Here is a 25,643-nt window from a genome sequence, read left to right as displayed (position 1 = left end):
CATGCGAGTGTGTGCGCTTGAGTTTATTTGCTTCCCGAAATTCCTTTTGCTGTAATTTATTGCATTCGCCATATTTGCATATTTGCCTGATGTAATTAATTTTCCTACACGTATTTATTTAAGGTAACAAATAGACCCACTAACACACAGGAGGAAAATGGTTGTAACTGTATGAGACAATATATGTATTAATAAGGAAGTGCATATTTACTTATTTTCTTCTCATTTCTCACTCGAAATGCAATAGAAAGCAGCATTCCTTCCTTGGTAGTATTTTTATCTTCCTCTACCTTACTTATTATTGTCCGTTATAATTCTTGATATACAAGTGTTTAACTCTTCTTAACTCTTTCGTCAATTTTCTATTTTTTTTTTTATTTTCCCACAAAAATTTATTTTATTCTTTGTGCGCTTTACTTCTTCGGTATCTATATATTCCATTTAAATTTTTGTTTTACCATAATTTACCGCTTTTCTGGCACATGTTTTAATTTTTCGTGGTGTTTGCGAGTTTCGAAAAATTTCGTTGCATGTCAAATGAAATCAATTAGCGGCAACTATTACTTATTTACTCATACACAATTATGCACACTTATACACATGCATGAGTAAATATAGATATTTATGTGTATTCAATTTTTATTATTGTGGCATAGTTGCAAGCGCAAACAGCCGTAACATATAAATATAAAATTGGTTTGCAATTAAGCGACTCATTTGTTGCGGATATTAAATAAAAATAAACCAGTGTAAATAAATAACTGTTTATGGGAATTTAATATTTTTTCATTAAATTTGTTATGAAACGCACATTTGCAAATTAAATAATAATTGACGCTATTAATATTAATAGTAATAATAATAGACACTTGAGCGTGTGTCATGAGTAAGTGGCGCACAAAATTATGCTATATTTTTTGTTACAGCAAAATCAAAGGTCGGAGTATTGCTACTAAAGGAAAAAAGGATGATTATCAGATATAGATTTTGAATTTTTGGATTGTTTCAGCGTAATTATTAATGGAATTCTTAGCAAAAGTAGACGAAGAAAAGGTTAGCCACAGATAGCAAGTCTACAGATTCCTTCAGATTTAATATAGGGTTTTTTGAATAGGGCACTACAAAAGTAGACACCATATTTTTCCCCGCTTTTTTGACATTTCTCTTGATAACGGTTTGCCATTTCATTATGAAAAGAGATACGATCCAACAACGAGTCGAAATTATTAAAATTTATTGTCGAAATTCGGAGTCGATGGCCTCAACTTAATGAGCTGAAAAGAGCAAGAAAACACTGTCATTTCGTCATTGAAACTTAGAACCCAACACATACCGGTTTTCGAGTTTTTACACTCTTTAAAATAGCTGTCGTAAAGGTATCCAAAAATAGAGCAAGTGAAACTAAATAGAAGAGTTAAACATCATCCTCCACTGGTGAGCAAATGAAACCTCGTGATAAACTGATGACTTAAGTGAAAAACACACAAGAAAATAAAGGGAAAAAATATATAAAGCCTAAATACATTTTATTATTATGCATTTTAAATCAAGTTATGATGGAAGTACTGCTCTATATTTGGTAAATTTTTTGAGATATAACCACCACGCAATGCCTATAGAAACCACTATTAAACAACAAAACCATAACTGTCCACCAAAAGTTTAAAAAAATTTATATTAATTTAAGTTTCTTGTTTCTAAAACACCTTCCAACATTAACATCAACAAGACTTTTGCAACGATCGCAGACCTTGCACCACATTATATCAAATAAATCGTAAAGTGCCGACAAATACACGCGTTGCCACCGATGGAACTACTCGAACAACTGCGCGCGCCACTGACTTAGTAAACAATTTTATGGCATAACAAACAACAAAAACAAATGCAAAACTTATTGCAATGTGCTGTTTTATTATTGTGTTCTTCTTTTTTTTTAATGCTGCAAATGCGCGTAGTTAGATATTTAATGGCACATATGGGACGACACGGGTGAAAGAACTTTAAATGTCTTTGTGAACACACATACATACATATATAGTACATGCATATTTCTATGCGATGGCACACATAAACGTAAGTACATATCATCATTTGTGCAAATTTGAATAAATAGTGTTGAGAAAGTAGGTCGCGCCAACGACAACGATAACGGTGGCGGTGCCAATGCAATTGAAAGCAGGAAGAAAGTTAAAGGATGGTATGAATGTATGTAGAACTGAATGCATATGAGTATGCAAGTATATGTAATGAGTATGTATGTATATTGTATATTTTATGCATATTTACGTCTGTTTAGGTTAACATATTGACTGCAAGTAGAAATGTTTTGGAGAGTTGCAGTTGTTCTAAAAGGTATCGGCTTTAAAGTCTATGGAGAGGTGGATGAGTGGAAAATTTTTAAAGCAGAGAAGTGGGGGAAGGGGAAAAAATGTGCAATGATAATAGAAATAAAGCTTATTATGAATGCAGTGAAGCTATAATATAAAAAATTGCTTGAAAAATATATAAAATGCCTTAAAAGAACGTGATTTTGAATGGCCAGTTTGTATGGCAGCTATATGCTATAGTCACGCGATCCGAAAAATTTCTTCAACGATTAGATTAATAGTAATAAATAATAGTCCCTGCGAAATTTCTTCAAGATATCTCGTCAAATGAGAAAGTTTTCCATACAAGCATTTGATTCTGAACGTTCAGGTTATATGGAAGCTATAAGCTATAGTCACTCGATCTGAACAGTTTCTTCGGAGTTTTGTTTTGTTGTCTTAGACAATAATTCAAGCCAAATTTCGTGAAGATACCTCGGCAAATAAGAAAGTTTTCCATACAAAGACTTGAATTTTATAACTCAGTTTGTATGGCAGCTATATGCTATAGTAATCCGATCTGAGCAATTTCTTCGGAGAATTTATAAATGCTTTAGATAAAAACTCATGCAAAATTTCTTGAAGATATCTCGTCAAATGAAGAAGTTTTCCATACAAAAATTTGATTCTGATTGTTCAGTTTGTATGGCAGCTATATGTTATAGTGGTCCGATATTAGCGGTTCCAACATATGGGAAGCTCCTTCGAGGAAAAAGAACATGAGCAAAATTTCAGATCGATGCCTCAAAATTTGAGGAGCTAGTTCGAGTATGTATATGTAGGCGGCCGGCAGACGGATAAGGAGTAGGAAAGAAGTAAGGAAAAATTTGAGAAAACGAACAATAAAAATTGAAGCATACAAAGTTGGTTATAGATGCCATTGAGCATATAATGAAAATCACGTATATATATACTTATATGTATGTAAAATGTATATATTTATACCTATACAGTATACTCTGTATATATATGCAGTACATAAATCACCCTCAGTCGGCTAAGTGAAAGTACAGCAAGCGGCACCTTACCATCAACCAACGGTACTCAAGCATGTATGAAAATTCACACACATGAACTCACACTCACACCAACATTCACACACACACACAGGCATTGCAGCAAACGGGAAAGTATGGGTAATAGTTGCAGCAGGCGAGCCGCATGTAAGTGAAATGTTGCAACACATGTTGACACTAATCGGTCCAAAAGCCACAAAGTGTTAAGGCACCGCACGAGTATGCGCACGCACATAAACACACTCTTCATATACATGCGCCTCAACGTATGCTTATAAGGTAAGTGTAGCAAGCAACCAGCACAAATGCTTTGGTTCACACACTGTCAATGTTGCAAAGCGCCTTGCCACATATGCCGCAGCCACCACATGTCACACACACACACACATGCGCGCTCGCAAACGGACTTTTAAGTGCTCGCCCGGCGCTTTTGTGCTGCGCGCAGAAAAGGCGAAGCAAGCATGCTCTAAAAAATTTGTGGCAAAAAATGTTGCAAAATAATAGCAACAACAGCAACAAAAACGATAACAACAACAGCAGTAACAATAATAACACTGAAAAGCGGCGAGTGCCTCAAAAATCCGACGGTGTTGCAAGGCAAAGCAAGTAGGTGCTGGAGCTCGCACCTCGCTCGGGTGCTAAAAAGCAAAAAATCTAACAAAAAAAAGGCAACAAAAAAAGCTTAGGTGGCTGCGCACACACATGCATATGCACATATGTATGTGTATAGTGTGGGACCCACGTAAACAACATTTTTGTTGCTGCCTTTTGGCTCTTCGCAGCCAACGTGGTTTCTTGTTGTTGTTGTTGTTGTTGTTGCTGGCATTGCACACCTGCATTTTCCGAATGACAAAGTTTTGTTGAAAAATTTATTGAGCTAGAAAATTCGATGTGAAAAGTTTGTCCTCGAAACGCCAGCAGCAGTAAGCAGTCAAAGCGGCTGTGGCAGCCAGCGTTGCGAATGATTGCGAACATATGCACATGTGTGTATGTGTCTATATATATATGTATGCATGTAGGTATGAGTGTTTGCATGGTGCGGAAGGTGTTGGTGCTTCCTATTGCCAAAGTTGGTGCTGCTCGCTCAGTTCTTCGGTTTGAATTTAAATGTATATACCATATATATGTGGCATGTTGGTTCTAATACTTGGTGCACTTGCAACATTGTAGTTTTTTCAGGTTTTGTACTGCTTTTTTGTTTTCTTTATTTGTTGTTCTTATTTTCCTTTTTCTTTTATACATATGAGCACATATACATACATGTGGAAGCATAGATTCAAATTTATTTCTATGGACAGTGTAGGATAATTTATTTTTGGCTTAGTTTTATTCGTTCAGTTGGAACCGAAAACTCTTTTGGTTTTCTAAGAAGACGTCCAGACTGATATTTTTTTTTAAATTTCTTTTTTTCAGTTGGTCTTTTGTGCAGAAAGAACTCTATCTAATAAATATGAAGTTGCCTTTTTATTTCGGTAGTGGAGAACAAAAACTAGTATTAATCATCGATAATCTCCTTATGGTTTTTAAATTTTTGCACGCTTTGGACAATAAGTTCTTAACGCTTCAACTGTCTCTTCAGATATCAAAAAATATAGACCTCCTAGTTTATTTTTTCGGCCATAAAAAGTACTCAAGAGTACGATAATTTGAGTGCTCAAAAATTCAGTTGTTTCGATCGATGTGGGAGTTGCTTTGAAGAGCGATCCGTCTTGGTGGTTGGTTTTCCTGATTTGTTGAAAGACAATTGACACATAAATGGTTGTGAAGCACACATAGTTTGCTTTTCTCTGTTCTATGGTTGCGACAGGTACAGTTTTTCCAAAAAATAGGGAACTATTTGCTTATAAGCGGTCGTGCGCGAACACCTTTTGTTGAATTTGGCTCACCTTTGAACACTTAAACAGTTGAGTGTCGTCTATTTTCGGATACAACGTGAAGAAATTTTTCTAACAATCAAATGTTCATATAATATTGCATGTGTGCTAGTCCCACTAATGCTTAGAGCTGTCTGAATCTCATGTTATGTCCCCTTGCGATCTTGAAATATCAGTTTTCTTACAACATCACAATCAGTTTTCAAATCGTCTCGGCAACTACAACTGATTTTGAACGACCTACACAAAATACGTCTTGTATTGATTTGCGACCTCGAATGCACTGGTCCTTTATGCAGCTTCATCGCTTAAAATTGAACAGGGTTCATCGAAAAGTAATCGGAAGAACATTTTTTTACCGCTATGGATATTTAAAGTTACTGTAAACTACTCAAATATCACTCCTATTGAAATTGAAAACTTTACTATAAAAGTGTCAGTAAACAGATTGGTCGCTTCGCTTTATGGGCTGTTGAAAAGTTCCACCAAGATTCGATGTTTTTTTAGAGCCAAATCTTGTTGAGCGATGAAACCCATTTCTGGCTCAACGGATACGTAAACCAGCAAAATTACCGCATTTGGGACGAAGAGCAGCCTGAAGAGATTCAAGAGCTGTCATTTCATTAAAAAAAAGCAATGGTATGGTGTGGTTTGTGGAATGGTGAAATCATCGGTCCACATTTCTCTAAAAATTATACCGATGAGAATAAAACTGGCGACCCTTATCGCGCCACGATAACTGAATATCTGATGCCTGAAATTGAAGCTCGTGAACTCGGCGACATTTAGTTTCAACAAGACGGCGCCACTTACCACACATCGCATCAATAAGAGGATTTATTGAGAAAACACTTCGGTAAACAGATAATTTTACGTTTTTGGGCGGTCGATTGGCCAACAAGATCATGTGAGATCACAACGTTAGACTTTTTCCTGTGAGGATATGTAAATTCTAAAGTCGATGCGGTCAATCCCGCTTCAATTCAGGCCTTGGAGCAAAACATCACGCGTGACATACACTAGTTAACAGTAGAAATGCTTGAGCGATTCATAGAAAATTGGACTCAACAGATGGACCATAGATAATAATCAAAATGCCCAAAAATGTTCTTTAAAATGAAAAAAATAAGTTAGTTTCCTCATTTTTTATGAATTATTTGCTATAAGAGCACCCTATATAATTTATATATATATACATTCAGACACTGCTGCTCTAGGTCACATTTAAAGCAGTCCACAAAAGTTCATAAGAATGCAATATTTTCGTTTTTGGAAAAGAAATAAATCCACAAAGTGTTATTTCGGCAGCAAACAGATCAAACATATCACCAAGCTTATACATACTATATACTCGCATACACTCCGATATTTATATAAAAGAAGTAAATAGAAAGGAACGTACATATGTGCATGTGTCGCCCACAAGCAGCAAAGAAATGCAAGCAGCCAGGCATGGCAGCCACCACCGACGCCAATCGACGTCAACCGAGGCCAATGCCGGCGAACACAATGCTGCACACCTTCATATGACTCTTTTTGCTCCAACTGCTTCACCTGCAGCACACGTCTGGTTCACATGGCACTTTTACCACCGTATGTCTAGTTATGCGGCTGCATTTCAATGTTTATTTCCATTTACTCGTCGCTATGTCGGCTTTTTATGTTTTTTTCTGCTTTCATTGCCGGCTTTTAGGCGCTTAAGAGCTGTGTGTCTATACGACATATTTTGTGCTGTATGTGTTTGCGTCATATACATATAATGCTGATTTGGAGTACATCAATTTACAATAAAAATACAGAAAAAAATTCTAGGCGCATTGCTGCGATGTTTCATGTGGTTGTTGTTGCCAGAAGTCAGTGAACGAGTTGCACGGAGGCTTCGCCAATTGAAAACTTGTGCATTTGCATTTTTTGCCAAACTTTTTCGCTCAGGTTCGCTCTATTTTTATTTCGCCTGATATTTGGTTTTCTTTTTTTTTGTTTTTTGAGGAATTGTAACATTGGATAAACTTGTGAAAGTTGCATTTCGCCTAGGGAGACGTGCCACCGAGCGCGGCTTTCGCTTTTTTCTCCAACATCGAACATTCACCTCGCTGAAAAACCACCTCGAAGTACTCGCACTGCACTTCGTGTGAGCGTGTCTCTGTATGCGAGCTCCAATATGGCTGCCGGGGGGTTGGAGGGTAGGCGGTGCAGCGAACTGTTTGCGTAAGGAATTGAATTTTGATATATTAATTTAAAACTTTGGCTGACTTCCAGCTGCGCGCTAGAGCACTTCGCTATCGTCGTGCGCCGAGTGCCGTGTGCCACCTGCTGATGTGTGCCGTTGCATAGTTTTGGGCGTTTTTAGTGCTAGCGCATGCAAATGGGTTGGTTTGTCATGGCGTTGGCCGTTGGCAGCAAAACTTTTGCCGCTTGTTTGCAAGAAATTACTTACCAAGGTGTTATTTTTGGCCATTGCAAGTGAATTACTTTTGCTTTTTCTTTACTCTTTTACTCGCTTTGGGAAAAAGTATAGCAAACTTTAAATGCACTTTGAATGAGATTGTCGAAAGTAATATAAATTTGTTGCAGATTTTTTTGCTGAGAAACAAAATGTGGAATTCACTTATTTTTGCACTGATGCGCTGACAGCAAGTTGTGGAATAATTTTTTGAAGTAAAATGTTAATTGGTTCTTTGTGGAATTAAATGGGAAATGTGTGATGGAGGCAAAGCGAATATTAAATGATATCAAGGATGTGCCATATTTTTTGTTGCTATGGAAACCTTGAACCCATTTAAAAAAAAAGTAGAGCTTAAGTTTAAGTATAAGTATAAGTATAAGTATAAGTATAAGTATAAGTATAAGTATAAGTATAAGTATAAGTATAAGTATAAGTATAAGTATAAGTATAAGTATAAGTATAAGTATAAGTATAAGTATAAGTCTAAGTATAAGCATAAGTATAAGTATAAGTCTAAGTTTAAGTCTAAGTCTAAGTCTAAGTCTAAGTCTAAGTTTAAGTCTAAGTCTAAGTTTAGGTCTAAGTCTAAGTCTAAGTATAAGCATAAGTATAAGTATAAGTCTAAGTATAAGTTTAAGTCTAAGTCTAAGTTTAAGTCTAAGTCTAAGTATAAGTATAAGTATAAGTATAAGTATAAGTATAAGTATAAGTTTAGTTAAGTATAAGTATAAGTATAAGTATAAGTATAAGTATAAGTATAAGTATAAGTATAAGTATAAGTATAAGTATAAGTATAAGTATAAGTATAAGTATAAGTATAAGTATAAGTATAAGTATAAGTATAAGTATAAGTATAAGTATAAGTATAAGTATAAGTATAAGTATAAGTATAAGTATAAGTATAAGTATAAGTATAAGTATAAGTATAAGTATAAGTATAAGTATAAGTATAAGTATAAGTATAAGTATAAGTATAAGTATAAGTATAAGTATAAGTATAAGTATAAGTATAAGTATAAGTATAAGTATAAGTATAAGTATAAGTATAAGTATAAGTATAAGTATAAGTATAAGTATAAGTATAAGTATAAGTATAAGTATAAGTATAAGTATAAGTATAAGTATAAGTATAAGTATAAGTATAAGTATAAGTATAAGTATAAGTATAAGTATAAGTATAAGTATAAGGATAAGTATAAGTATAAGTATAAGTATAACTATAAGTATAGGTATAACTATAAGTGTCTACACCACCAAAGAATAATCACGCGAGTATACCCTACGGATAGTTGAGAAATTTCCAACATTTATCCATATATTTTCCAAAAGTACCGCAGGTCAACCGAAAGTATAATTAAATAAATCTAAAAATAATTATGACTTGTAAACATTTAATTAATATATACGAAATATAAACAATTGGTAACACAAACGCACACACACATACAAACACTTGTTTGCCAGCCAGAACGAATGAAGTAATGTCTTACGTAACATTTAGCTTACTACGCCAAAGATTCGTGCGAAAACACAAGCAATAAGCAATTTCATTGACACGCACGCACATACATATGCACAAGCATATGTTTATGTATGTACCATAGGGCTGTGTCGGCACATGTGAGTAGTTGTGCGCTGTTTATAATATATGTTTACACTAATTCATATTTATTAGCTAAAATTCCCACATCAGACATTAAAGCACAAAAGCGAAACATGTGTAAACAACAAATACAAAATGGCTACAGCACAACTAACGTTTATCGCGCTAAGACATAAATGTATTATTTATATCTGAAAGTGTGTGAGTGTATTGGCCTTAGCTGGAATGTCTATGAGTGCGCGTTAACGACCAACACATTAATAAGCCAACACACCCACACGTTGTGCGCGCTAAAGCAACAACCACAACAAATACGTTCTGCAAGCAAATTGATTTGAAAGGAAAACTAAAGGAAAAAACAACAATTGAAATAGTTTACTGCGGTAGTAACGAAGCTATAATACCCTTCACAAATAGAAAGGTTTTTTATACAAGAATTTTGTAGTAAATCGGTTTACATTGCTGTTTTATGCTATAGTTAGCCGATCTGAACAATAAATTCGGATATTGTAGAGTCGTCTTTGTCAATTATTCTTGCCAAATTTAATGAAAATAACTTATAAAATAAAAAAGAAAAAGAAATTTCTACATACTGACTTTATTTTCATGGGTCAATTTGCATGGCAGCTATATGCTATAGTTATCCGATCCGAACAATTTCTTCGGACATTACATTACTGCCTTGGAAAATAATATCTGCCAAATTTCCTGTAAATATCTCTTCAATTAAAAAAGTTTTCCTTACAAGAACTTGATTTCGATCGTACAGTTTGTATGGAATGTATAAGATATAGTGATCCGATCCGAACAGTTTCTTCGGAGATTACATATTTTCTTTGAAAAATGATCCATACCAAATTTCTTGAAAATTTCTCTTCAAACAAAGAAGTTTTTCATACAAGAACTTGATTTCGATCGTTAAGTTTGTATGACAGCTATATTCTATAGCGGTCCGATTTCAGTTATTCTGACAAATAAGCAGCCTTTTGGTGATAAAAAGACATGTGCGAAGTTTCAGATCGATATCTCAAAAATTGAGGGACTAGTTCACGTATATACAGATAGTCGGACTTGGCTGAATCAACTCAGCTCGACACTCTGATCATTTATATATACATATATATACTTTATAGGACGTCCAACGTTTTTTCATAGATATTAGAAAATTTCGTGAACTCAATATACGCTCTTTAGGGTATAACTTGGAATGCCATAATGCTTCAGGAAAACTTCTATATTTGTATGTATATACATATATAGATGTGTTTATGTATGTGTGTTTATTCTTGCATGTGTATGTTTGTTATTTCAATCAACTGTCGCTACAGCAAATCACCAATTCACCCTTTTCCAGGACACATTCACACATATCATATATGTACAGCTTATGTAAGCCTCTGTGTGTGTGGGTGTGACGGCACAAATTTGTAAATTTGTAAGCATGTGTGTGTGAGTGTGTCGTGCTGTTTTGCTGGTGGGCTTATGTCGACTAACCCGACACTATAATTACCGTACCTCGTTAGCGCTACCAGCAGCAGCAATGACAGGCTAACTGCAAACACAACAACAAAAAATAATTTAAAAAACAACAACAACAAGCGCGGTATGATCAACCGGTTATCAGTTAACAGCCATAGAACATTCCTGGTTTGGACTAGAAACTCTTTTCGCTCGCTTTGCGAATACTTAAATATTTTTGGTTGACACAAGCACACATACACATATGCTTGTTACGGCGAAGCGGTGTGTGTACGTGTATGATGTGTCACTTGGAAAACTTCAACCCTAATTTGCTTTTAATAACTTAATACGCTATTGCCGCCAACAAAGGACATCAGTGTCGGCCGGGCGCTCATTGAAACCTCAAAAGTGCCACACACACACACACACACACCCACACATTTATACAACCCTTTTGGCCCTTCGGCAGGCGTTATGTGGCTCAGGCAAACCAGCTGAAAAGCAGAAAAGCGGAAAAGCATTGATTCAATCAAAAGCAAATGCAAAGCCAAGCAGTTTATGAATGCAGAAATGCTCGTATGAAAACAACAACAAGAACAAAAAGTACATACTGTGCGAGCGAGTGAATGACGAACGGACTGACTGTCTGGCTGACTGACTGATTGCTCGAGTGGGTGACTGATTACGAATCAATGTTGAGACAGTTCTATTTCATGCAAAACTCCGCATGCACACAGATACACACATATAGACACACATATATAGTTACATGAATACATGCAGCGACATGCGACACAAAGCTAAATACATACATATGTATGTGAATAAATGGTGCTTGCGCCCGAAGGTATGCTTTGGAAATGCAACTCACATCGGCAGGGAAATTTTAGACAACTATAGGCATATGTAGGTATGTATGACAGTGTATATATGTGTACATATGTATGCATGTCGCAACCAAATGTAGCGTAAGCCACGCAGGTTTGATTATTCTTTGAAAACCGAAGCAAAAAAGGGTTGAGGTATAAGCATAAAACGAGCCGTTGTGTGGATCTGGGTTTGGCTGCAGGTTATGTCCCCAGTCCGTGTCACCAATCAACCGATAAGGTATCTATGAGTAATTGGTGTACAGGTACTGCTTCTTAGGTGGTCGTATATGTGAGCGAACGTGTTTGACGGCTTTTATTTCAGTAAAATGTGCATTGTAAAGGGGTGAGCAGGCTGCTGACGATTCTTTCATTGAACACGTCTGCCCACACAAGCAACAGATTATATATTTTTGTTGCTTTTGTTGTTGAAAATTTCGTGCGTATTCACGTAATTACTCAACTGAATGGTTGAATTATTTCCACCTACTCAAAAAACACCATTCAATTGCGCACATCAACAAGATGAGTGGTGAAAACAATTGCGAGGAAAATTTAAGCAGTGGAACGCATTTAATATTTTTTTTGTAGAAGCGTTTCTTGTATCTGTGGCAACCAATTGTTTGGTAATAAGCAGATTAAAATGCTTTTTTTCAGAATTTTTAGAATTCAAGCGACCACACTTTCGGAATGGAAGTACTACTGCCAAGCCAAATCAACAGTACCGCAGGTGATACAATCCGTGAAAACTCGTAAGCATGAAACCGCCGTGAGTATTAGTACGAAAAAGAAGCAGAACTCTTCGCTCTCTTAATCAGGTGACCGAGGGATTCAACTCTGGCAATAAGAGAGGACCCCGGAAGAACCCAAGCAAGTAGGTGTTGAATTCAAAAGCATGATACAAGGCGGTGGTCACGATATATAACCGACTCGAAAGAAAGTTCAACCTGAATGAAGAGGAAGCGATACACCATAAAGTAGGCGAAAAACGGACGAGCTTCACTACTCGTAACTGGTGCAATCTCTTGGATCTAGTGATTGCGAATCGCTTTGAAGAGCATATCGCTGTAGAGAGGCAATTTTCGATGGAGAGCGAACTGATGGCGGCTTTGACAAAGAAGAAGTATAGGGACGTAACCGAGAAGCTAGGCGAGATTCCCAAACAAGATTTGATCATGGCGCTCATAGACCGAAGGAACCGTCTCGGACGGATGTCTCAGGAGCGGTGGGAAATACTGAAGCTTTTGGAAGCTTGGACGTCGAGTCTAGCGCACCCATGCCATCATTTGCTGGAGCAGAATTGCTTGGCGGGGTCAAAATCTTATAGTGTAATGATGATGACATAGATGAGGCATGTTGTCGGAATGAGAAGATGCAAAACCGTGGTAGATCGTCAATGCCCTAAACGAAGGTAATCATATCTGGTGGACATGAAAAATACGCTACCGCTACTACAGTGACGGAATCCGTACGGGTCGACTAGCGATTGGACGGTCATAGGCAAGTCGAAGTCAGTAAATGAAGATGGAAGTCAAAGCTAAGTCTCCAGATCAATAAAGAGACAGATTATATTCTGTACACGAGATTCGGAAAGATGGCATAGGGCGTTGGCATCCTGTTCCTTCTTCAAAGGAATTGCCACTTCCCGACGGAATTAAATTGAAGACATTGTACGGTTTTGCCAGGAGCTAAATCAACCGAACATTATTGACCCAAATTTTATACAATCAAGGGCTGTTTTTTCGGAAATCTAACCCTCTTTGAATCGATAAGTCTTAGATTAAGTTTGCTATCACTGGGTAACTTCTTGCTCCGTGCTTCCTGACTCGTGCTGGCATTGAGTCCAATCTGTGTCCAGAGGAGTTTTTCTGCTGCGTCTGCGCTAAAAGGCTCCATTCAAACTCCATCTCGGTTAGGTGTTATACATGCAATGTATAGAGCCATCTTAAGATCTGCTTAGTCCTTAAAACACACAAGGAGTAGATCACGAGATATGTGGCCCCATATTGCCAATGCACTACTGCGACATTAAAATCTACGGATGTGCAATCTGCACCAAGTTCACGTATTGTGCCGCTACTCCACCCAAGAGGCCAACAAAGGACTCTTACAAGTCAAACTCAAACAAGCAGCATAGCTCCCATTACAAGCAGTCTCCCCCAACTTTCATCCCGCTCCAATCTTCACGCGAGAATCGTTGCCCCATGCTGAGGGAGTTTTTCTCTACAACACCCAAAAGTGGCGCCGCCATCCATCCCAAGAGTGCAATAACTGACCCGTGGATCCTACAGCTGCAACAACCAACATCTACACCCCACTCTCTCACTTCCAGAATCATCCATGGACACCTGTGACAAACTCGAATTCTACGACTCTTTGGTCTCTTTTACGATTATAGCGAAAGAAATATTGAAGAAAAGTTCTAACTTGCTTTTATAAAGTTAGCACAGGAGTTGAAAGGCACCAAGACCACACTTGTTCCTCTTGACATATACTTAAATATTTGGTAAGAGAATCGAAAAATTGAGCTTCGAAAAAGACGCCAATATAGCCAGCTGGTTTCTACATATACAAAGTTTGACTCAATATAAGCTTTTAACTCAAATATATGCTTTGTAGACTAAACCTGAAAGCAGAAACTAACAGTTTAAACAAAATATATTGGTTAAATGGCTTAACTGCTTCAAAAAAAAATACGTTTGGAGTCATTAGATAAATTATATTAAATTTTTTCCACTATATTTCATATTCTATTACTCTAATAATTTTTAATCAAAATGGCTTTAAAAGATTATAAAAAAATGCATTTCAATATTTTTCAAATCACATTGTGTGCGCATTTTTTCAACTTAAAAGTACAAAGTAGTATTTTAATTCAGCACTAATGCCTCAATCATATTTCCATATTACAATAATGCCACTTAAATAACTGAATCACCGACAAAACTATTAAAATGCAAGTTTAAATACAAATTTAATGCCACAATCGCGCTTAATCGGCAGCATTGTGCGCGCACATAGCGCGCCAACTACATGTACACACTTAATAACCGGTAAAATGCCATTATGCTATCATTCACACACACACACGCAGACACGGTAATGCACACACACGCATATGGACTTACAAAGTTTTACATTTACGAGCGACCGTCGCCGAAAACTCCATTAATAGGTACATAATCTGGCAATTGTAATCCGCTTACCTGCAACGATAAAGAGAAAGAACGTGAGTATGAGCAAGAGTGGCAAGCGATGTGAGCGTTAAAAGGTAAAAAGAAGGGAAATTATTCACTTTGTTCAATTTCGAACAACGCAAGTGGAAATTAATATTTAAAATTGTCGCTAGGCGAACATTGCTGCTGCATGCTGTTATATTGTATATGTGTGTATATGCGTATGAGTGTGTGTGTGTGTGGGTGGAATTTCATTTTCTACAGATCCGCAAAGCTCTCTGTCAAATTGACATGAAATAGGAACAAAGAAAGCCAGCAACATTTCTAGCCATACAAGCCGCCAACAAAGCTAACCAACCACCCACTCCACAGAATCCTCGCAACAGCGATCCACCGGTTGTTAGTCGTCGTCAAAGGGAGCGTCGAAGTGACGAGCTAATCGTCGTTATGTTCGACAGTCAATGTGATGCCGTGGCACAGCGGCAGCGATGCCACCAACTTCACCTGTCGCGCAAGAACACCAAAAATTGGAATCGTCAGCAATGAAATGCAATTTTATGGGAGTAGATATGTGTGTGGAAATGCATGTATGTGTGTGTAGTGGTAGTAGTGCTACAGCAAGTTAACGGCGCTGAGTTGGCGTGTGTGGAGCGAGGCAGCTGATAGCTTAATAGAGTTGTAAATATAGTTGTAAAAGTGGGTGCCGATCACAGTGAGTTTGTGTAGGTGCTGTATATTCACCTACATATATGTATGTGTGTGTGTGTGCCAAAAAGGATCAACGTGGCGGCAATTCCATTTATTACGTTTGCTGTCACATTGTCTCACTCACTGACAGAGTTTCTATCACTACTACACTGCAGCTGACTATGCACAGTGTGCGTGCAACACTCACACACACAAACACATATACTTGAAAGGCGCTAGTAGACACTCGCAAACTCACTGTCACCTACACTTCACTTCCAGTTAGGACAGTTCGAATTGTAGTCAAACAATCAGTTTGTCAGTTCACGCAAAAACGTGTCGTCACACACACACACACACACAGGCGCATATACAAAAGTGCTTACGTGTTTACACATACATGCATAGATTACTGGCGTAATGTCTGTGGATGGTTTGAAAAATTCAATAAATGTTACGTTCACACAACGCTCAGCCAATTCATTCAGTCAGTCAGCCAGCCAGTCGAATTAACAACAGCAGCAACAACAAGATTGTTCAAACATGCTCTGCTCGCCTACTTGCCTCCGCTGTGTGGCAACAATTCAAAAATTTTCAATTTTGTGAATTTGCAAAATTCACGAATATTTCATTTACACTTGAATCGCAAATGCCGGACATTGGTGCAACATGACTGGTGGCAAGCGGCGTGCGGCAAGTGGCAAGTGATTGTGAAATTGCAAAACTGGATTTGATAGTCGACGTAATAAACTATACAACGAGCAGTGGCCGCTGTAAGTCGGTTGCTAGCATTTACATGTATGCGTATGTGTGTGTGTCGCTTTGCGTTGATTGCATTGTAGTGCCACGGCAGCCGAATCACATTGACTAGTTGCAGTGAATCATCAAATCAACATCATTGTTGTGTGAAAAATTTAAAAATGGCGGAAGAAATGTTTGCTGCTGTTGGCCGCTGCAGCTTACCACGTAACGTTAGCTCTATCGTTTGACATGTGGTAGTGTTTTTCCTTTATTTAATGTGTGTGTGAGACAAAAGCCTGTCTTTTACAAAGGGTGATCGATAGCGAATATATAAAATTTTTGTTAAATTTTTATGTTTTTAAAAGTGTTTTATATTGCTAAAAAACATGTAATAAAAATCGATAAAAATGTATCTATAATAATTTCGATAACTCACAAACATGATTATCGATTAATCGATTTTAGTTGTTTTTTCATAAATAAAACCTAATAAAAATAGAATAAAATTTATCGAGAATAATTTCGATAACTAAATGACATAATTATCGATTAATTTTATTGCTGTAGATATATATGAAATTATAATTATTTACTCTAAAAAATTAACAGTATCGATTATGAATGTTTTTATCGATAAAATTTAATAAAAATCGATTATTTATGGAAAACTACTTCAATAACACAGTAACTCAATAAGTGTATTTTCTGTAACAAAAAATGGTGGGGATTAGTTACACTATAAAATTTCGATTACAAACCGTTTTCAATCAAAATTGCTTTTTATCGATAAAAATGAATTTTGTAAGGAAAAATTTATCGATTTGACTGCCGACAAACGACTAGAACTATTATAAAATTATACTATTTTCACTATAAATATACTACTACAGTGAAGTAGCGCGATTAATGGTCCTAAGTATCGATTAAAATTACTTACTCGTATGTAGGTGATTTCTATATGAGACATAGATAAAAAGGATCTGCTTGGTAATTAAATACGTAATGCAAATTAAATTAAACTTGTTTTGTGTATTTTTTGTAGGAAATATCGATTAAAATAATAGTTATCGATACCAGTTGCTATTTATCGATAAAAATTAAAAGTTTACGAAAAAGTTATTAGTAACACTACTCAAGACCAATTAGAGCCATAAAATTGTAATGCAATTGGTATTTATGGTTATCGATTACAATTTAGTAGTTATAGATAATAGTTTATATTTATCGATAAAAATGAAAAGTCTACGAAAAAAGTTCTTAGCAACACTATTCATGACCGATTGGAGCCATAAAATTGTAATGCAATAATGTCTAATACCTTAGAAGGTTTGTTATCGATTACAAATTATATACCATAAATGATTTCTAGTACGTCATATAGACAGAAGGATCTGTTTTGAGAATAAATACGTTTTTAGTTTACATCGATTATTTTTATTTATTGAAAAAAATATCAACTAAAAATTAACACTTATCTATTATGGTTGCTGTTTATCGATACTACCTTGTAGTCTAACGTACATATAACCTAACCTTAAAACTACCCACAATAGACTAGAACTATATAAAAGCAACGAAACAAAGAGGTCTTTGATCGAATTAACGATTAAATGTTACATAATTGATGAGAGTTGTAGTACCTCAAATAGGCAACAAACATCTGTTTCGAAAATCTGTTATGCCTAAGTAAGTATAGATGTAGTATATAGAAATTCCTCAAAATCGCTAATGAAACGCTGTTATAATCGATTATAAGAAAATTTGCCTGATTATCTGTACAAAATATAGATAATAGATACAAAATCTTGCATATAAAAATATCGATAACAACATAAATTATCGATTACAAATACAAAATCTGTATTAAGATGTAAAAGGTAAGTACTTTTCGATCCCTGAAGAAAATGCTTTCAATAAATATTCTACTGGTTATAGTATTGATTTTCTACTAAATGAAATAAAGAAATTTTTTTTACAGTACCAGTATCGATCAATAAAATAAGAAGCCAATATTTTTAATTCCAGTTTAGGGTTCGTAAGGGCATTTTGCCACACCACATCGAGTTAAAGGTTCCTATTGTACATTAAATTCTATTACTTAAAGATCAAATTCAATAATAATGCTTACAAAAGTGATTAGAAACTACTTATATCCAGACCCTTCTGCTTTCACACAAGGCGGGAGTAAGGATTTTATATATAACATTTTCTCGATTTTCATATAAACATAATTAACCAATTATGAAAAAAAATTATGTATTATTGCCTGCAATGACATTAACTTAGTAAGTTAGCGAAGACATACACCTATAAATACCATGTTATATAATTTTGTGATCGACAACTGAGAAGAACAAACGTGCTTTGAGAAACCTTTTGTAATTTATAAGCGGTTTTAGTACTAGAGAGGTAAGTTTGTAATATCTTTTTTCCAAAAAATGAAGGAAATCTAAAAACTTTACAATAATATTGCCTATATTTAGGCTTACTTCATTTTAAGTTAGCGAAGACTCACACCTATGAAGCAGTAATGGAAATTTAATATATCGACAATTTTGTCAATAGATTGACTGTTCTCAAAGAGAAATTTAATTTTAAAATAATCTTCTTATTTTTGGAAACTAAAAATATTCTGATTTGTTTAAGTGCTTTATAAATAATATGAGTAGCGGGTCATAGAACTGTCTTTCTGTACAGTAATATTAATATTTTTAATCATGTGTGTGTACATTTTTGACTATTAGTCAATATTATTTTAAGAATACTGGTTGTAAAAAACTACTCTTTTTAATGACACTAAATGACTAAAAAAGCTTTTATTGACAACAAACTATTAATTTGATTTCTAATGCAGTTTTGTTGATGGTTCAAGCTGATATTTAAATACATATGTATATAAAAAAAATATATATATACATATACATATCTCTATATATCGCATATCATATAAATGTAATTGCAAATGCAGCTGCAATAACTGTTTATTTAAGCTGCACTTGCAAATGCGCATTTAATTTCCGAGTATTGAGTGGCAAGCTGCAGCATTTTCACTACCATATGTTATCCCTTAATGGACTTTGCGCCGAAATAGCAACAACAATAAAGCATTAAAAATAAATATAACAAATTTTCAATAAAAAATATACACTTCAAACAAATTGCAATGCATTTAGTTGGAGTATTTGATTAAATGATTTTTTCTAAATATATGATGATGGATTTTTTCATGACCTCCCGCTTCCCGACATTAAAAGCGAAAAATAGCGCACAACGGATATTGCATTAATTTGGCTAAATGCAAATGTTTGCTGCTGAAATTTTATTGATTTTGTTGTTGTCGACTTGGAACTTTTCATTGAATGCCATTACATAAGCGCTAAACAAATATGCACATGCTTACGTGTGTGTATGTGTGTGTTAGCCGTCGCTTTGCGAGCACTTTGCATTTTCGGGAATTGTTTGCGCAAATTTCTATCTATTTTTGATTTTCGACTGACGAATATTTTCTTTGTTTTGCATTTTTGGCAGTTCAGCAGAGACAACAGTTACATACAACTATATATATGAATTTGTTTTCCACAACTCGACGATGATGTTGTTGATGGCATTTGGCACGCTGACGATGATTTGAATGTTTTGACTGTCTGCCTGCTGGCTGGCTAAGTCTGAAGTATTTGCATTTTTCATATATTGCTATTGTTGTTGTTGACGTTTTTTGGGCAAAGCTTTGAATTTTCGTTTTGGAAAGATTTTATTTTGGCAATGTTTTTCCATTTGCGCTCTTGTCATTGATCGATGGTGCTCAAAAACGCAGTCTTGTCCGTATTGTTGTAATGGCTGTTGTTGCCATTGGCGATACTTACAGAGACAAAGCTATGGGGCTAACCAATCGGTGAACTAAAGGCAACCGAATTTTGTTGGATTTTAATTTTTGAAATCATTCTAAGTCTAGAGTGTGTATGAAACGAACAGACAGACTAAGCAAAAAAGCAAAGTTGAATAGGAAAAAAAAATTCAAAGTTTTATGCTGCATACTTTTAGGGTCTGTAGTGAAAATCTAAGAATGCACCAGCTTTCAAAACATTGAATTTGTTTTCAAAAATATAAAAAGAATATATTTTAAGTTGATTTTGGTAACGTAAAAATTTATACAGCATACTTTTAGGGTCTGTAATAAAAGTCTTACAATGTACCAACATTCAAAACACTGAATTTGTTTTCAAAATATCAGAATAATATATTTTAATTTGGGTTTGGCAACACAAAAATTTATACAGCATACTTTTAGGGGCTGTGAAAGAGTTTAACTGTGTTTCAACTTTAGAAATACTTCAGCTGAATCACAAAATATTATCAAGTAACATTTTAAATTGATTTTAAAAATGTACAAAGTCCTCCCGGTTCGTTTTATTATTAAGGTAAAGCGCCATAAAATATGCAATAAACATTTTTTTTCGTTTTAATAATCCTTTTCATAACTTTACTCAGCTAAAATTACGTTACCAATAACTCAGATAAACAGTGTAGACCCACAGTAGTCGCACACACATCTCCCACATGCACGCACATCCCGCATTCGTCATTGTCAGGGCATGCTTTCGCCTCTATTATAGTCCGTCACTAGCAGCCATGGCCGGCTGTCATTACAAAAAATTGAAATCCAATTGAATTGGAACTAAAATCAATGATTTATTTCGATGCAATAAATTTCGTGCATTCATTCATTTGTTCACTTCTGCCTTCAGCGTCAGAGCGTTGTTCAACGTCGTTCGGCGTCGGCCATCAGTGCCACGAACAGCATTGAACAGATTTTAGGCATCATGCGAAAAATGACAACGACATTAAATTGAGGCGAGAAAATAAATAATAAACTGTAGCGTGACAACAACAACAGCAACGAGGAGTGTTTATCGTTCAATGGCTGTGCAACAGGAAATGAAATTTGCTGAAATGTGACTGGAGTTGAAGTTCACTTTTCCAAATTAATTTGATGCAATTTATTATTGGGAAGATGGGTGGCTTTTCGGTAAAAAAAGGAGAATTTGGATATTGTCCATAAGCGCTGTATGAGTACAGTGTTTATATTTTACTTGAAAGGGTGTAAAATGATTACTGCTCAGTTTATTATATCAATAGGATGAAACATGTTATAAAAAATATGTGAAATCACATCCGAGGTATTGACTTTATACAATTTTAAACATAATATTTAGTTTTAAATACACTTGAGACACTTTTAAGCCACCGAACTTAGTTTTGAATTTTCAAAAATAGCAAATATATTAATAATTTGAGTTAAATATACATATTTGTAAGATTTGATGATCTATCGAGCGACATTTTTCATAGGAGATCAAACAGATAATAATTTTATACATTTAATTAAATTTTTTATCTCTTAATACAAATCAAAGCTGAAAATAATACTCTCACTTATTTAATTGAATAAATTTAAGTCATGTGATGCCAAGTCATATGATGTATAATCATGTGATATTTCTTAAAATCGCCGGAAATATTAAATCCAGTTACAACACAAAGATACAGTTTGTTTACTTCAAATTAAAAAAATTATCACGTGATGTCAGGTCATATGATGTGCTGATCATGTGATATTTCCTAAAATCCCCGGAAATATTAAATCTAGTTACAACACAAAGATTGTTTACTTCAAATTAATAAAAAAATCACGTGATGTCAGATCATATGATGTGTTGATCATATGATATTTTTTTTATATCCCTGGAAATTTTATACAGTAAAAGACAAGACCGATTAATCTTAAATTTATTCATTTCTTAAAAAGAAAATTAGTCACGTGATGTCAGGTCATATGATGACAATCATGCAATAAAATCTAGGCGACAAAAGAAATATTCTTAGTACTTTTTTGTCATAACTTAAAATATTTTTTTTTAATTAACATATGAATATAACCCTTTAATGCAAATTTCTCTACTCATTCTCATCAGTCACTGCCACTCTCATTTCGATTTCCCTCAAACAAAGCACACCCATATTAGTTGACTTCCGTTACTTTGTCACACAGAGAATTAAATTAACTTTATAAATTAAATATGTATGCACTCATTACTTAAAACTTGCATTCAAAGTAATCTTTTCTTCGTGTTAATGAGTTCAACAAATGTTGCTTTATTTATTTGGCTTTCTTTTATTTCCTCTCGTTTGCAGCTCGAGAACAAAAACCAAAGCACAACAACAGTAACAACAACAACAACAACATTTAAGTAGAACAATTAACCGACTGACGAAGTCATTATCATTAACTGCCACAGCTGTCTCAACGACTTGCGCCGAGAGTGGGAATCATCATCGTTGGAAGATAAGTAATGAAAGGAAAACAAGCATTCAAAAGGAATAAACAAGGATAATGAAGTTGGCATTGTGACAATGCTGGCTGCCTGGCTGGCTGACATGCGAGTGAGTACAAGCAAACATTGCAATTGCGATGTCGCAACAACTACCAACACACACAAACAAACACATGAAAGTAGTTGCATAAGTCAGACACATGTGTGTGTGTATATGTGGGTCCATGTGTAGGTGTGTGCGTGTATTGAAAGCAAATATTGCAAGCAGTTAACAACTAAAGCTGTAACAATGCAAAGCAACAACAACAACAATAACAACTTGATATCTAGCACACAACAGCAACAATCAACAGTTACTCACAGCTATAACAACAAAGTTAAACGTCAGCACTCAGCAGCGCAAGACGCCAGTCGTTGCACGAAGGAGTTTTACTGCACAACAACAACAAAAATAGAAAAGAAACTAGCAAGTAGTGCAATAATGAATGTGAGAAGGAGTGAAAAAAAGCAAAACTCTGCAAAAGTTGCGAAATAAAAATGCGCTCGAATGCTGTAGATTGCCGGCTGACAACTCTTTTTACCGATTATCATTGCATTTGAATAGGTGTGTGTTGCCTGCTCGCTTATGTGTGTGTGTGTGTCTATTACCTGTGCAACAATGTTTGCACTTAAATTGCTTGCAATCAACAATAACAATGCGCCTTGTCGAGCGTCGAGCAAAGCAAACTCTCAAGAAGATCGCTGCGCGGAAGAGCTAAGAATTGAAATGAGAGTGTCATCGTGCTGTTTAATTTACTCGCACACACAGAAATACATACATATATACGATACGTAAACGCATACATTAGGGCTGCTTTGTATGTATGTGCAACGTTATATATGCCAACATATTAATTTGTTTTAGGTAAGTAACAAAAGTGTATGTATGTGTAGCGCGGGAGAGTGCAATCTAACTTTGAGTTGAAAGAAGTTTCATTTATATTCATTGATAGATGCCTTGTTAACTTATATGAAGATACTAGTATACATATAAGTATGTTATATATACATACATATATGATATAGCGTAGAAAATAATTATTAGCGAGACAGGTGGCAGAGTTGAAGAAGGATAAAGTTGAGTCTCCTTTTATGCCATTATTTGGCATATAGGCACCTATTCGAGATCCTTTCATGTTTAGATCTGTAATTCTGCCTTCTGTTTTGCTATGTTTTGAACTACCAGTCAAGCCGTTTATCTGTACCTCAAAGAAAAGACAAGTGAGAAAGGAAAAGAAATATTACAGAAAAATCTTCTCAGAGCCGCAAACCTATATTCAAGCCATATTTTTGGAGTCTAAAGGATTATATAATAAAAAAAATCATTGAAGAAATTAAACCAGTTGTAGCAGCTCTCTAACTAGCTTCCTATTCCTTATAATGCATGGAATCCATCACTTTAGAAATTTTACACGACCTGGTTGTGCTTGGCAGTTTTTTCTCTGTTTACATACCAATATATATCGTTATCGTGGATATGGAGGAGTCGGTGGAGAGCAGGCGCAGTGAGCTTTTTCACGGATGGGTCGAGCTATGAGGGAAGGTTGGAGGAGGAGTTTTCTGTCAGAATCTCTCCGCTTTATGCCACAAGACCACTGTCGCATTTTTCAGGGTGAAGTGATTATAAGGTGGTGGAAGACGTACTGCCGCAACATGCAGTCTCTATTAAAGAGATTAGTATTTACTCCGACACCAGAGCGGCAATACTAGCGCTGGGCTGGCTAAACGAGTTCTCATAGGTATATATGAAGCGTATATTCTCACTTGAAATCATGTCAAGCAATTTCATTATCAGACTCGTTTGAGTTAATGGTCATAGCAGAATCGCTAGCAAATTCAAAGTCAAGAGAGTACTCTAGCGCTCACACTGCTATGGGACCTGGTCATCGGCTAGCTGTAACCGAAGACCCATTTGGTTTAGAGTAGAACGTAGCAGATCTTTGCCCTTAGCAAAGCTCATCTTACCGTAATCGTATAGGTTTTTATTAAAATTGTTCAATCATGCGGCAAGCCTAACAATCATATCGGACACAAGTTGTCCCATTGTCGAGCCATTTCAAGACTGATTCTGAAACATTTCAGCTGTCGCACCTTGAACGAACCTGAAGACATGGTACATAAGTCGTCTATTACTTATATATATCGAAGTATTAGGTTAGAAAACGGACGGTGGTTCTAAGATCTTCAAGTGAGATCCTTCTTAGAATCCACGTTTCTAGCCAACCTAATCTTCTTATATTTCTCAGGTATTGGTAGAAAGAATAATACTTTAAGTAAAAGTTCGTACTTTCTGTCATTCTGCAGTATAAATTTTTTTCACAAATAATTAAGCCGTCATAGGAATAAACTTTTTGACCTTACATATTTATAGTAATAAAATAACTTTTGGGTTGTTAGACTTGTGATAATTTTAAGTGGAAAATTCTTCACCGCCAGATCCCTTTTTCGGAGGTCTCAAAGGCTCTTCCAAAAAATTTACAAAAAATACACGTTTTTTCTGACTTGCAAGTACTATATGGCTACATTGGAGCTGTGTTTATAGATAATGCAATATTTTGTCATAAAAATTGCTTTGGAGTACTGAAGTCAAGATATTTCAGTATATCTGGTAACCAAATATTTGATAAGAGTCGACTCTGAGCGGACTTATCTTGCCATATTAGCAGTTAATACAATTATCAGATGACCTTGGGTAGCTGAAACATTCAAAAATTAGTTAAATAACAGATTCAATCACGACTCGGAAACTTAAAAAATCCTTATTTTAATAGATAATTGTACACGTGCTCTTAAGAGGGAACAGGATGCCATAAAATCCATCTTATTGGCTTGGATATGGAAAGAAAGTGAAAAAATAATAAAATGAGGTAAAAATATATATGTAAAATTACCCCAGAAGCTATCGAATGGGCAATGAACACTTACAACTTTACCCAAGTGTGATCCAAAAATGCCTACTAAGTACCCCTTTCGAACCTGTCTTCTTGAGTTTAAAGGCAATGCAGCACCTGTGAAGAGCTATTTATCTATTCC

At 35.4% G+C, this 25,643-nt stretch overlaps 1 protein-coding gene and 1 long non-coding RNA gene across 2 annotated transcripts in view; one reads left to right on the top strand and one right to left on the bottom strand.

The window, feature by feature from the left end:
* LOC125775832 (uncharacterized) overlaps positions 1–23,559 on the top strand; it is a 207,430-nt gene extending 183,871 nt beyond the window's left edge. The window contains exon 3 of the long non-coding RNA XR_007421396.1: positions 22,432–23,559. This is a non-coding gene — a long non-coding RNA (uncharacterized LOC125775832). The remainder of the gene's footprint in view (positions 1–22,431) is intronic.
* The window catches only part of LOC105232826 (roundabout homolog 2), a 167,343-nt gene that overhangs the window by 101,557 nt on the left and 40,143 nt on the right, over positions 1–25,643 (bottom strand). The window lies entirely within an intron of this gene.

This window comes from Bactrocera dorsalis, chromosome 1, assembly GCF_023373825.1.
Source record: "Bactrocera dorsalis isolate Fly_Bdor chromosome 1, ASM2337382v1, whole genome shotgun sequence".
Taxonomy (NCBI): Eukaryota; Metazoa; Arthropoda; class Insecta; order Diptera; family Tephritidae; genus Bactrocera; species Bactrocera dorsalis.
This window is presented reverse-complemented; position numbering and strand designations above follow the sequence as displayed.